This window comes from Lycorma delicatula, chromosome 3, assembly GCF_047948215.1.
Source record: "Lycorma delicatula isolate Av1 chromosome 3, ASM4794821v1, whole genome shotgun sequence".
In the NCBI taxonomy this organism is placed as follows: Eukaryota; Metazoa; Arthropoda; class Insecta; order Hemiptera; family Fulgoridae; genus Lycorma; species Lycorma delicatula.
In genome coordinates this window covers 203,602,875-203,616,153 of record NC_134457.1, presented here as the reverse complement: position 1 = coordinate 203,616,153, position 13,279 = coordinate 203,602,875, and the positions used below count along the sequence as shown (strand labels likewise).

Sequence of the window (13,279 nt, the reverse complement as noted above, 5' to 3'; positions counted from 1 at the left end):
TATCTAGTGCTAGTCGTTTCATTTCAGTATACCCCCTACATCCTACATTCCTAACAATTTGTTTTGCATATTCCAATCGTTGCCTGCCTGCACAATTTTTTCCTTCTACCTTTTGGTAAATACCCTTCTGCAGCAAGCTAAATCATTTACCTTTGTTATATGATTATTGTTCTATTGTTTAGGAGGCAGCAATTATCCAAAAAAAAAATTACTTTTATTATCGTGTGTATTTATACAACTTCATTATATTCCTTATTTTCTGCTTATCTGTTGTCGTACTTAATTAAAAATTTAATATAATTCGTCTTTGTCATATTAATGATTTATAGATGAATATTTAACTTTCTGTAAATCAGTTTACATTTTATTATGAGAAATATTCTATATATTATCTTAACTAATAAATAGCTAAATATCACTGCTGCATAATATAATTAATATGTTTCAAAAAACATTTAATTTAGTAAGAAATTCAAGAAAAATGTGCATTTAAATATTGCAAAAAAGCAATGTACAAATAATTTTCCTATTCACAAGTATTTTCAGTAGTTGGAAAATTTCTCATCGGATTCAGTACTGTAACTGATATGTTTTTTTTTGTTTTTTTTTTCACCCTGCCCCCTGGGCCAGATCCACAACAAAGCAAAGCACAGTCTGCCGGGTTGTCTGTTCAAACGGGCCTCCCTGTTCGCTGCTCATAAGTCTAGTCCAACAGGTCAGCCTGCTGGTTAGATCCTTTCATTGCCTGCCTCTAACCCCTAGGCAATGAAAAGATCTAACCGGCTGACCTGTTTTGACCGTTCTAACTGACATGTTTTGAAACGTACATACTGACCCAATATGTAAGAATTCAGTAATATCAAATATAATACTACATGTTTTTTTAATGAAATATAGCAATTGTATTTTATGATGTATTGTAAATTTTTATTTCAGTGCCTTAACTGAGATAACAAATAAACGGCCATTCATTATTAGCTGATCAACATTTGTTGGTCAAGGTAAATATAGTGGATCATGGACTGGTGGTAATGTTGCTGTATGAGATGATTTGTACCATTCTATACCAGGTACATTCAAGTTTTATGTTAATTGTAGATTAGAAGAATTAAAATATTATTTACATTTGGTAGAAAATTTTACGTAAAATTTATTGGCTTTGAGTGTAATAATTGTGTAAATTATATTAAAAGTAAAAATTTCTATCCCCCTTTCACTCTTGTTTATTTAATTACAATGATAGTTTGATTTTTTATCTTGTATAAATGAAATTTAAACTTATTTTGTTATAATATTCTTTCCATTATATCCATAATATTTGTTATCCATTATATCCTGAAGTTAGCTAACATTTACTTACATCAGAATTCATAATTGAAGTTTATCCAGAGTCTATTATATAGACACTTATCAATTTCTGCTAAATATCTTACTTAACCCTTTTGTTACTATAATCAAAAAGCCAATTGCATTACTCTAAAGAACATTGTCAATATTTATTGGTATTTTTTTTTAATAGCAAAAATTTATCTTTTTGAAGTACTTTATGTTTTTGTCACTTTATTCAGAAAAATCTGATTTATTTTGTATAGTATCAAATAATATTGTATAGTGTCAAATAATATTGTTTTCTTTGTGATTTAATAAAAATTAAGAAGCTTAATCAAGTTCCAGGATTGTAATTATCAATTTTAAAATTGACAAATTATTTTAAGTAATTCTCTACCTTATTTAACATAAACAATTTTTTTCTTATTTAAATTTTTGAAATCAAGTCTAATATACTTATTTTTAAACATGTTATTACTTATTAATTAAGGCCACCCCAGATGAAGAAAATTTTGACTAATATAGACTTATTTTATATGCCATTCTTTTGATTTCATCTTTGATTAGTTTAACAAGATAAAATGTTGATATTTTTTATATTGTTTCATAGGTATTTATTTATACAGTTACTTTCCATCTTTGTATTATAGTTGCTTGTATTGTAGTCCTTACCATAATACAGTGTTTTCTGGGTGACGGTGCTAGCACAATTGATAAAGTGAAAGTGATTAATTTCATTCATTGCATTTGAATATCATCAGTTGTGATGCTTTTATTTTTATTTCATTTTGTTATTTCAATTTTTATCCTTTAAATATTTATATTTTTTTCCTTTTATTTGTGTACTGTTTTATTAGTCTATATACCTGTTTTTTAGTTAGTTTAATATTTTACTGTTATCCGAGAAGGGACCCTTTACACTCTTCTCAGACTTGGTTGAAGTTTTAAATTCTAAATCCTCAACGTTTGCTGTTATTTTTAAAATATATATATATATATATAAGAGGTCTGTAATTAAAGTAATAAAGTAATTAGTATAGAAAAGTATTAAATAATGGTTACAATTTTTTTTACTGTAACGAGTTCTTAATGTTTATGAGTAAAAATTCAGTGAATTATAATTATAAATCGATAAAAAATCAGTAGTGATTCAGTAAATCAGGAACAATTACTTCTTTCCTGATAAAATATTACATTTTTTTCAAATACTTGAATACTGTCCATTTTTCACTGCTTCTTGCAGTGATCTTGGTTATATCACATTGCAAGTGTGTTTTCATCATTATAATAAAAATGAACTAGATGTTTGTTCTCTTCATCGAGTTTAATAAGCAAGCCAGATTTCTACTCGTTTCAAAATTTGTACCGGTTGAATTTATTGCATATAACATCTCACCTTTATAGGAATGAATTTTAATGTTTACAAGATTTTTGAATTGCCTATGATTCATTTCCTTTGTTTTATAAATTTAATTACTGAAATAATCAATCACTTTATACGTATCTGCTGAAAATTATGTTTCTTCTTTTTCCTGAAATTTCTTGGGTATAAAAAAAATACTGTGTAAAAAAGTGCCAGTGATCATTCTGATTTATAGGATAGCAGATACTTAAGCATTAATTATATGAATTTCAGTTTATATGAATACATTCATAATATAATATTGCTCACTATGCATAAACTACAAAGGAAAATGTGTAATAAGTTAAATGCAAGTAAAATGTTACACGATACTTATATTAAATGTTAATATGTATTTGTAAATATTTAAATATACAGCATGTACGTTTTTGTACTATTTAGAAATCCAAAGCTCTAATTATTAAGACGATTAAACTATATCTATTTTACTTTGAATGTATTGTATAAACAAATTTAAAAACAGGTGGAGAATGTGATAAAAGTCTTATTATTTTCAGTCTGTAAATAAATTAGTGTAAAACTTGACACAGTATTGCAAAATGTTATAATTAAAATTAGACATTTTTTTGTGCAACTTTTTAGGTATGAGACGTATTTCGGTTAATGTTTTCTTTATTATCTATGATTATTATAAAATATCTTAAACTGAGACTGATGCAAACAGTCTAGATTTATACATTTGTTAAAATTAAGTTTTTTGCATCCAAAAAACAGAAATATTTTTTACTATTTAATTTATTTTTTTCACTTCTTTTCAGTTATGTATTCAAGATCAATTGTACTTCAAAAAATTTACCTATATATTTTTTTATTATTATTTTTATGTTCAAGCATCATTCTTCACTAAGTAGATTGACTTCCATAATTCTTTTGATTGTTTTTTTGGTTAAGTTCCTTTAGTGGTGCCATCTTAGGTATTTTGTCCAAATAATTAAATGAAAAAATTTTTTTTCATGGACGATTTGAGTATATATTTAAAGTTTTTAAATCATTCTTCCTTAGGATTGGATATTGTGCCGTAAATATTAGCCTAATCCCATTGAATTGAAGAAAAGTAGTTAGAAAACTGATTAAAAAGTGAAAACGTTTTATAAAAATTAAAGATAACACATTTTCTCATTCCTAAAAGTTTTAGTTTCTACTTTGTAATCTTTTTCCTTATTTTTTAAGACCGTTAAAAAAATACTACCCATTCTAACATCTCAGAGAGGTACGTGCATGGTACTAGTTCTTTTTACATTATTTCTGTCGTTTTCTTATTTTTATCACGATCGAAGTTTCTCACCACTTTCTTTTAAATACCTTTTATTCATTCTGAAATTGCTGAAAAACCAGACTAAAAAATAATATCTTTGAATTCTCTTTAGATTTTCCTTTTTTTGAATTCATTGCCAGATTAATTATTTATAAGTTGGTCGGGAGTATTTTTATTTGTTGCTATTTGTAACAAATTGAAAATTAATTGGTCACGGTGTATTTATGATTTCATTTTTATAAAACAGTATTTATGTTTTCATAATGTAAACACATTACTTTATTAATTAGTGCTGCGTCTATTGTTGCAAAAATAGATGTATGCTTCAAAATTTATAATTGTTAGGATTGAATAACATTAAAGATAATAGACTGTTTTGTTCAGACCATTATCTACATCAACCGAGTGATTATTTACATATGCATTTAAATTTGTTTTATCTTATTATGACATCTTATCAGAATGTTTATAGCGATGAAATCTATGAGTATATAAAAATTATGAATATTATTTCAATCTGTAGTAGTTTTTGAGAAATTGGGATAAAAAACCCCAAATTGCTCTACAAGGGTGTAAGATAAATAAAGAAAAGTTAGAAAAATTCAAATTTTATTTACTACATTTGTCAGAAAAGTACTTATTTAATGTAAACAAAAACCAAATTCTTTTTTGGTGATGTGAAAAAATTTGTAAAACAAAATTTGCCATTAAAAAAATTAAAAAAACTGGAAATTACACAATTGTAAAATAAAAATAAATAAAGATTACTTAGAATATAATATTTTAATTAATGACAGAAATACAATAAATTCTTTGAAAAATTATTATTTCTAAATTGGCAATAAAATAACAACAGCTGATCAACAATGCGCAATACTGTATTAGTTTAAATCATTCTGTAAGGTATATTAAGTATATCGGGTACTGTGAACGTGCTTTGTTAGCAAAAGTTTTCTATGAATTTTAGTTAGAATTTGAGTGGTTTGCCATTGAAGTAATGACATTCCTATTTAAAACAGAGGAGTACGCTGATATGGTATTCATTTTGGTTGTGTGTAATAGTAATGCTACAGGTGCTGCAGTAGAATATGAAATATGGTTTCCAGATCACAGGATTTCAGATCCCAAAACAGTTAGTGCAACTTTGAATCTTCAGGAAACAGGTTCACTATCTAGCAATTGTACCAGCTACAATGATCTGTCCAACACGATGCTGTTATTGATGAAATTATTAGCGATTCAGTTCAGCGCAATCCAGGTGTCATTACATGACGTCTTTCTAAATATTTATTTTCCATTCGAAGGTTTGGAAGACACTTAAACAATACAAGTTCTATTCTTATCATAAACAGCTAATTCAACATCTACACCCAGGAGACGGTTCGTCACTTCGCTTGGAGTTCTGCAACTGGTGGAATACAAATCGACAACTCTACAATCACGTTTTGTTTACCGACGAGGCAAATTTCAAGATTATATCAACAACTTAGCAATGAACATACACGGGCAGAAATTCTCATGAAAGAGTGGAAGACAATTTTCAACAGCGATTTAGTGTCAATGAATGGTGTGCAGCCTTCTTCACAATTAGCTGTTTGTACTGTTCACATTACCTGGTCAATTAAATGCTGAGGTCTACTTGTACTTTCTTCAAGAAGAATTGCTGCAGCTGCTTGAAGATGTTCCTCTAGTCTCCGCTCTTCTGTTGTGCCATTTCCACTCGCTAAAATCATTTCCCTGAGAAATGGATCGATCATAGAGGTCCACATGCCCAGCCACCAATTATGGATGAAAAATATTATACATAAAACAAAAATTTATTCTTGTGAGGAATTAGTGGTCTACATTATGGATGCACATTTGGAAGAACTAAAAACAGCAACAAAAACAGTACAGAAGCAGGCCAAGAAATGTGTGAAAATGGCGGTCTCATTTTTCAACTTTTATTATTAACTGGTATGTATAATGCAGTTTGGTTTAGTTGACTGTTTCTAAATAAAATTTTAATTTTTCTAACTTTTCTTTGTTTCATCCAACATTTCTTAAACCATTTTGTTTAGAATTAAATTGTCAAAAAATTTGTTTAAAAGTATTACCCGTTTAAAAAAGTTACTGTATGTCAAACATAAAAAAAACAGGAGTTTTTACTATAATTTATTGGTTTTCACCCCAGATTTCTCAAAATCAACTGCATATAAGGTACTAGGATCTATTTTATTTGATTTTCCATGTCAAAAACTATAAGAAATTACTGATTTGGCTCCTTAATTAACATCCTAAAACTTCAGTTCAATCTCATTTCACCATTATAGCTGAAATCCGAGCAAACTTTTTCACTAGCATAACTCGCAAACCAAGCATTTAGGACATATATTTATCAGAAGTATTTTCATGAGTAGAATAGGTTATGAAAGTCCCAGCAGAACATTGTAATACAACCTATAAATATATATTTATTTACATGCTGATTCCAAATTCCACGGCAATCTCTCTGAAGATGATTCTATAGTTAAAAAATAAGAAGAGAAGTTGATGTAAATGTAGGTCAGAAAACAGTTCGTTAGTGTGGCTCTAGAAACATTTAGCCCTGCTTTCGTTCCCTTTGTGATATTAAACCATACTAAAATTCTTGGGGTACAAATTTAGGTGTAAATTTGGTGCTTCCTTATGGTTTTTGATCTAAGAAATTGAATAAAAGTGATCCCAGACCTCTATCTCACTTAGATTTTAAGAAAAGAGCAATGAAACGTGAAAATTTTTGTCAGAAAATACACTTTTGTAGGGGTTTAATATAAAATAACTTTGTTAATTTACCAATAAACAAATAGAAATTTCAAGTTATCTTTGTAGAGAATTTACTTCTGAGAAAATTGATGTAAATAACATCTATTAAAATTGAACACAAATTTGAGAATTTCAACTTTAATTTAGAAACAAAACATACAAACTGGATCGGAAAAGTGATATGATTTTAAACAGAACAGTTTTCATCAATGTTTGAACAACATTATTTGAGTAAAAAGAGATCAAAAACTTCTCAATAACAGAAAAAAATAGATAAAAAATAAATTTAAAAAAATAAAAATCACCTTTTTCTTTTTTTTTCAATAAATTATTAAATATCAGAATTGTTACTTGACAAAGCTACAAACATTCCTTCTAAGCAGTTTCTCAATGGCCGCCACTCTGTTCAGTGCATAGTTCAACTCAGCTAATCCATGCTAGTTGGGCACGCCTAACTGCATCATTATTCCTAATAATAGAACAAACTTATATTATACAATTTCTCAATTCTTCTTGTGTGCCAAATATATTACATATATTATCCTTTGTTAAGTTTCTTTTACTATTTCAGTTTTTATTCCTATTATTGTCTTATCATTGTAGTTTTGAACTTATTTTATTAATATTTTAATATCCAAGAAGGACTCTTTTCTTATTTTGACCTGGCCAATGATAACAAAATCATTTTCACCCAAAAAAAAACAAAGTGGAATAGACTAATGACTTCATCCAACCCCAAAGGAAAAAATCCACTGATGTGAGATTGGGAGATTGAAGTGGCCATTTTACTGGTCTGTTTCATCCATTGCATACCAAATGCGTTATTTAAATGATTCATCACATCACTACAGTAATGAGCATGTGCACCATCATTGAAAAACCACACCTACACTCTATCTGTAACTGGAACATCCCAAGAGTTTCATCAGATTTATTTGCAAAAAATCCAAGTACTGGTCTCCATTAAGGCTTGACGGTAAGAAAAAAGGCCCTACAAGATCACCTAGAAGACCCACCACACATTAGCAAAAAAGTGCTTTGAAAATGACTGATGATGTTCACATCATCCTGATTCTCAAGAATTTGGTACTTTTCTAATTAACCACTGACATAATTTCATCCATTTAAATCTGGTGGCAGTAATTCTTGTTCACATGTTTATTAAATGGGTATAATTGTTACTTCTGTAACGTTTGCCACATACTTGATTGCAAAACATGAAAGTGATGTGAAAATCTTCTGGTGCTTGAGGTGGTTGATAATTTTAACTCTTATTCAATATTGCATCTTCGGCATTGGCATTTCTCACAAAACATTCCTGACCAGCATGAATTTTTGTGATTTAAGCATACCTGTTTCTCGATTTCTCCAGAGCCTCAAATGTTTTACAATCCGGTACTCTTTGATGTGGATAAATTTCCCAATATTCACACACATTAGCCAATCCATTTTTATTTACATTATCTTAAATTAACATGTCTTTCAACTCCAAATGAATACAGATTTTGGTATCATATATCGTGAATGACAGACCGAACAATAAAAGCACAAACACTGCTCAAATGAATATTCAAATGCTAGATGCTAAACTTAATTGTTGATCAGCTTTATTGCCGACCTATGAAAAAATACAAATTTTTAATGTTTTAGGACATCTTTCAAATTTATTTTTATCATCTTTTCATTTCATTTTATCATCTCTCATTTCATTTTTATCATTTTTAGCATTTGTATGTAAATTGTTCTGTTTAAAATTGTTTCACTTTTCCGATCCAGTTTTTATATTTGGTTTCTAATTAAAGTTGAACTTCTCAAATTTGTGTTTAATTTTAATAGATGTTATTTATATCAATTTTCTCAGAATTAAATTCTCTACAAAGTTAACTAGAAATTTTTATTTGTTTATTGGTAAATTAATAAAGTTATTTTATTCCAAAGCTTTAGATGTGTTTTCTGACAAAACGTTTTTGTGTTTTACACCTTTTTTCTTAAAACCTAAGTAAGATAGAGATCTGGGAACTTGTTTATTCAATTTCTTCGATTAAATCCATAAGGAAGCTCCAAATTTACCCCTCAATTTGTACCCCAAGAAATCTAGTACAGTTATATTTCACAAAGGGTGCAGAAAACTGAGTTAAATGTTTCTGACATATGTGTATATGAACTTTTCTTCTTAATATAAACTTGCTCAGCCAATCCGCAAAGTACAGAATTAAAGAACACCTTACCTTACTTTTTTTTCATTTTCAAAGCGCTTTTGGGCCTAAGCCCATCTTCAGTAATTTTAATTTTTTTTCTTTTTTACATTTACCTTTATTAAAGTAATGATACTTAAAATTTTTAGAACAAATATTTGTTCAGTCAATAAAAACTTTTTTTTTTTTAATTTAGAACGTTATATTATTTTAAATCTTTAGCATGCTGTCAATATATCAATACGGTACTGTACTCAATATGTTGAGTACAGTAATATATATTCTACCTGTTAAATCCAAAACCAGATTTCAAACCATATTGTGAAATCAGAAAAAATGCTGTTTTTATTTACTCTGACCTCGCGCAGTATTTAGTATCCAATCTTTAACTCAAGTTGTGAAAGAATCCAGTTTAATCAAAAAATTGTGTGGACCAAATATTTTAGGAATATGATGTTTTCACAAGTAAAATTATTTATTGATACTTGTTTTCATATTCCAGTTTTGTTTCAAAAAGTCTACCCAGCTGACCTGTAAGAGAAAGTAGCTGTGGGGTTCATTCACTGTACGTCACTTGATTTCAAAATTTGAAGAGATGTTTACATGTTGGAAGTCCACAGTATTGACAAGTTATCTTCCACCCGTACTATGAATATTTTGTCCTTAATGTAACTGGATGTTGTCATATGCAAGAGTAGAGCACATTCAATTACTGTAGTCTTATGTAAATTCCTTTGTCATCATTTTGTAGTCGACACAAGAATGACCAAACTGAAAAGAATTTAATAAAAGTTTCAGAATAAACTTATCATAACCCTGATTAAACTCTTAACTGTGTTTTAATTTTTAATTATTTGTGTGGAAATATCCTTCTCCTTAAAAATAAAGCCAATAGTATAATATCAATTTAAATTGAAAGTCTTCAATGTAGACTCCAAAACCCTTTTAATAGAAAGTATTTTATTGGAAAAACCACTAAGAATATTTTTCATCAAAATATTTCAAAGATAACAACCAAATAGACTTTTGCAATTTAATTTTTTTTTTTTTATTTACCACAAAGTATCAAATTCTTTTTTTAAAAATTATAATGTATTTAATTAGTATGATGTTTTTATTACTTTGTTTCAGTATTTATACATCCTTAATTTATCAGTAAATATGAGTCAGCCATTTGTGATTACTTGGTCACAATCATCAAGTATTATTATTTTTGTATAACATATGACGGAAAAAAAATTATGTTAAATTGTAAGTACTATAGTTTTTTTTTTTTACTTTTTTATATAACAGATTCACCAAGAAGTTTGAAGTTGTTTTTGATTATAATTTATGCAATCTTACTTTTTGTAATTTATTAATTATTATTATTATTAATTATTTATTAATTTTTTGTACTTTTTGAAATTTAGTTACTTTATTCAAACTTTCATGTCTGAATTTATCACTTGATTCTGCCAAACAAGGAACTCTCTTTCAGTTTCAGCCAGCCTTCTTGGCTTTAGAGCCATTGGCGAAGTAATTTGAATACATAATACTGCATGATAAAGGTTTTTTATACTTGTGCTATTCTGCAATTTAGAATAGACGTAGTTTATGCTGAAAATGGGAAAATACACTTCCAAAATAAAATACTAATATAACTCTTGCTTTGTAGACCTATAACAACCACTTATAGATGAAGAAGGAGATAGCATTGCTAGTAAATGATCAAACACCATTAGAACCCCTGGAAATATTTTTCAAGTTCTGTATCATCTCTGTAGCTATAAAAAGCTCACCGTTTACCATCTAGAAAGCTGTTAGCTTCATTTGGACAGCTTTAGAATTTCATAATTTTGACTTAAACTTTGATGTCGCTGCTAACTTATTACCTAAGCTACAGGATTCTGATTTTGCCAAAATCTAGGTTATTACTTATTAAAATTCTTACAAATTTTGCATATTAATATATATAACCTATTCTATGCGTAGTAATTGTGAGGGTTCATCATCAGTTTCTTATTCTTTGAAATCAGATATTTATCTGAATTATTTTCTGTATTCTCTTCTGAAATCGGTTTCATTTTGCTTTTCTTTTTCTAGCTCCAGATTACATAATTTTTTCCCTCTGTGAATTGATACTATGTACTCCTGCAACGACATATCTGTATTCTTTTCTCTCCCCAACTCATGCGCTTCTTTTTAGACCTATCATATCATCACATTTTATTACAGTTTTTTTTTTAAACTATTTTCTATTAATAATTCATTATTTATAGATGTGATTTTGATTTCTGGAGTTTCCATCAACTGTTAATATGGTTTGGTCAAGTTTTAATTCATGTAATAATTTTTTTTTCTATCTCTTCATTTTTTTTTCAATTCATCATGTATCCATCTTTACTAATTTGTAGTCAGCACAATGTCTCTTGTTGGTCCATAATAACAATAATTTTGGAATCTCTGCATAACCTATGCAATTCATCTGATGTCTCTAAACATCTCTTGATCTCACCCATTTTAATTTTATCTAATATACCTCACCTATATCTCACGTACTATAATTTAACATATTTTTATTTATTTATTTTTTTTAATATTTTTTTTTGAGTTTTTACAATTACTCATTTACATAAAAATTTCTGCAAACTTAGTTTCTCTTTCAGTCTTTGGTCTAGTCAGTGATCGTTGATTTGTTTGCCTCACTTTACTATTATGGCATTCCAGCCCCTCCTCCATTGTTATTAGATTTTTATCGCATTTTATATATTGACTATATCATCAATTTCTTCATACATCTATTTATTTGGAGAAGTTATTTAGATCTATGTTAATATTCTATAATCTAATTAGTAATCAAAGATTCTATTTTCCTTGTTACCTTCTTTATTTCTAAACTACCCAATTTTATGATTTTCATTTCCCATTTTTAATTATCTACCCTACTATTCTTTTTTAAATTTCTAAGATTTCAATCGCTAATTGAAAGTTCAACATAATGCTTATGTTTTCCAAGAAAATGTTTTCTGAAGAAAATACTTATCTTATAGATATTAAAGAAAAGAAACCGAGAGAAATAGTTCCATAGAAAATACAGCTGTTTTTGATTTTTTTAACCTTACATTATTTGAAATACTATGCGTTTGTTATTGAGATTGTACAGTAACACTATCTGAAATACTATGCGTTTGTTATTGAGATTGTACAGTAACACTATCTGCTTCTGAAAGACTTGCAAGTTCCTGCGCTAACAATGTTTCTTTAATTCGTACTACACCTTTATTTAACGTCTTAAATAAAGTTTTAAAATTACTTAAAAGTTTTGGAATTTTTTATTCATACTGGTGGTCAATGCTGTAGACCACTAGCATCATTATGTTCTTCTCTTTAGGTACTGTGCTTTGCTGTATGTTACACTTAACTTTCCTAAAGTACCTTTCCTAGAGAAATAGAAGATAAAAACTGCATCAGTCATGTACATTTTTATACACTAGCAGGGAATTAAAAAATCTTATTGACAGTGTTTTAGTGTATTTAGATTTTGTGGAATTTTTTTCACTGTGTGATGGATCAGGAATTTTATTCATATGATATACACCTACTCTATTATAAAACTATAAACTAATATATAAAACTAGTACCAAATCTATATTTTTTCCTTGATGTTGTTCAGTTTTTTTTATAGGTGATTTCTTTTTTCCAGGTTAATTGGAGATAAAGCTGTAGGAATTATTAATAAAATTAAAAATGTGTTAAAATACAGTCATGAATACCAATGGTGGATTCTATTTCCTATGTTATATTAATTTCATTTTTCTTTCTGTATTTATAAATCAATTATTTTTATTATATTGTAGTTTTAATTATTTTATTTATATTAAAATCTCAATATTTTTTTGTTTTGTTAATTTAATGTATGACAATATTTTTTTTTTTAGAAGTAATTGATTTTAATATTATTTTAACCATTAACTTTATTATAAAAAATCATTGTATTACTTCAACGTATGCAAATTTTATCCTATTTTAATTGATTACATTGCAGTTATGTATTTACAATATTTATTTGTTTACCCTTATTTTTAACATTAAAATACTTCATTTAGTGTTATTAATTTTCTTTAGATGTCGCTAGATATAATTTTTTTATAGTCTTGAATTAATTTTTATTAAGAATCATTATTTATTTGTTATTTCAGGAAAAGTATTACTTTTATCAGTCTCATTTTTATAATTAGAACTAGTTTTTTATTCTTTTTATTCTTTCATATAGCTCATCCAAAGATTATTGTGTGCGCACAATAGGAGGTC

General features: G+C 27.6%; 1 long non-coding RNA gene across 2 annotated transcripts in view; it reads left to right on the top strand.

The window, feature by feature from the left end:
• The window catches only part of LOC142322371 (uncharacterized), a 36,254-nt gene extending 23,496 nt beyond the window's left edge, over positions 1 to 12,758 (top strand). For both annotated transcript variants that reach the window (XR_012755826.1, XR_012755825.1), the window contains 3 exons: positions 937 to 1,070; positions 10,118 to 10,237; positions 12,672 to 12,758. This is a non-coding gene — a long non-coding RNA (uncharacterized LOC142322371). The remainder of the gene's footprint in view (positions 1 to 936; positions 1,071 to 10,117; positions 10,238 to 12,671) is intronic.
• Positions 12,759 to 13,279: the final 521 nt, after the last annotated feature.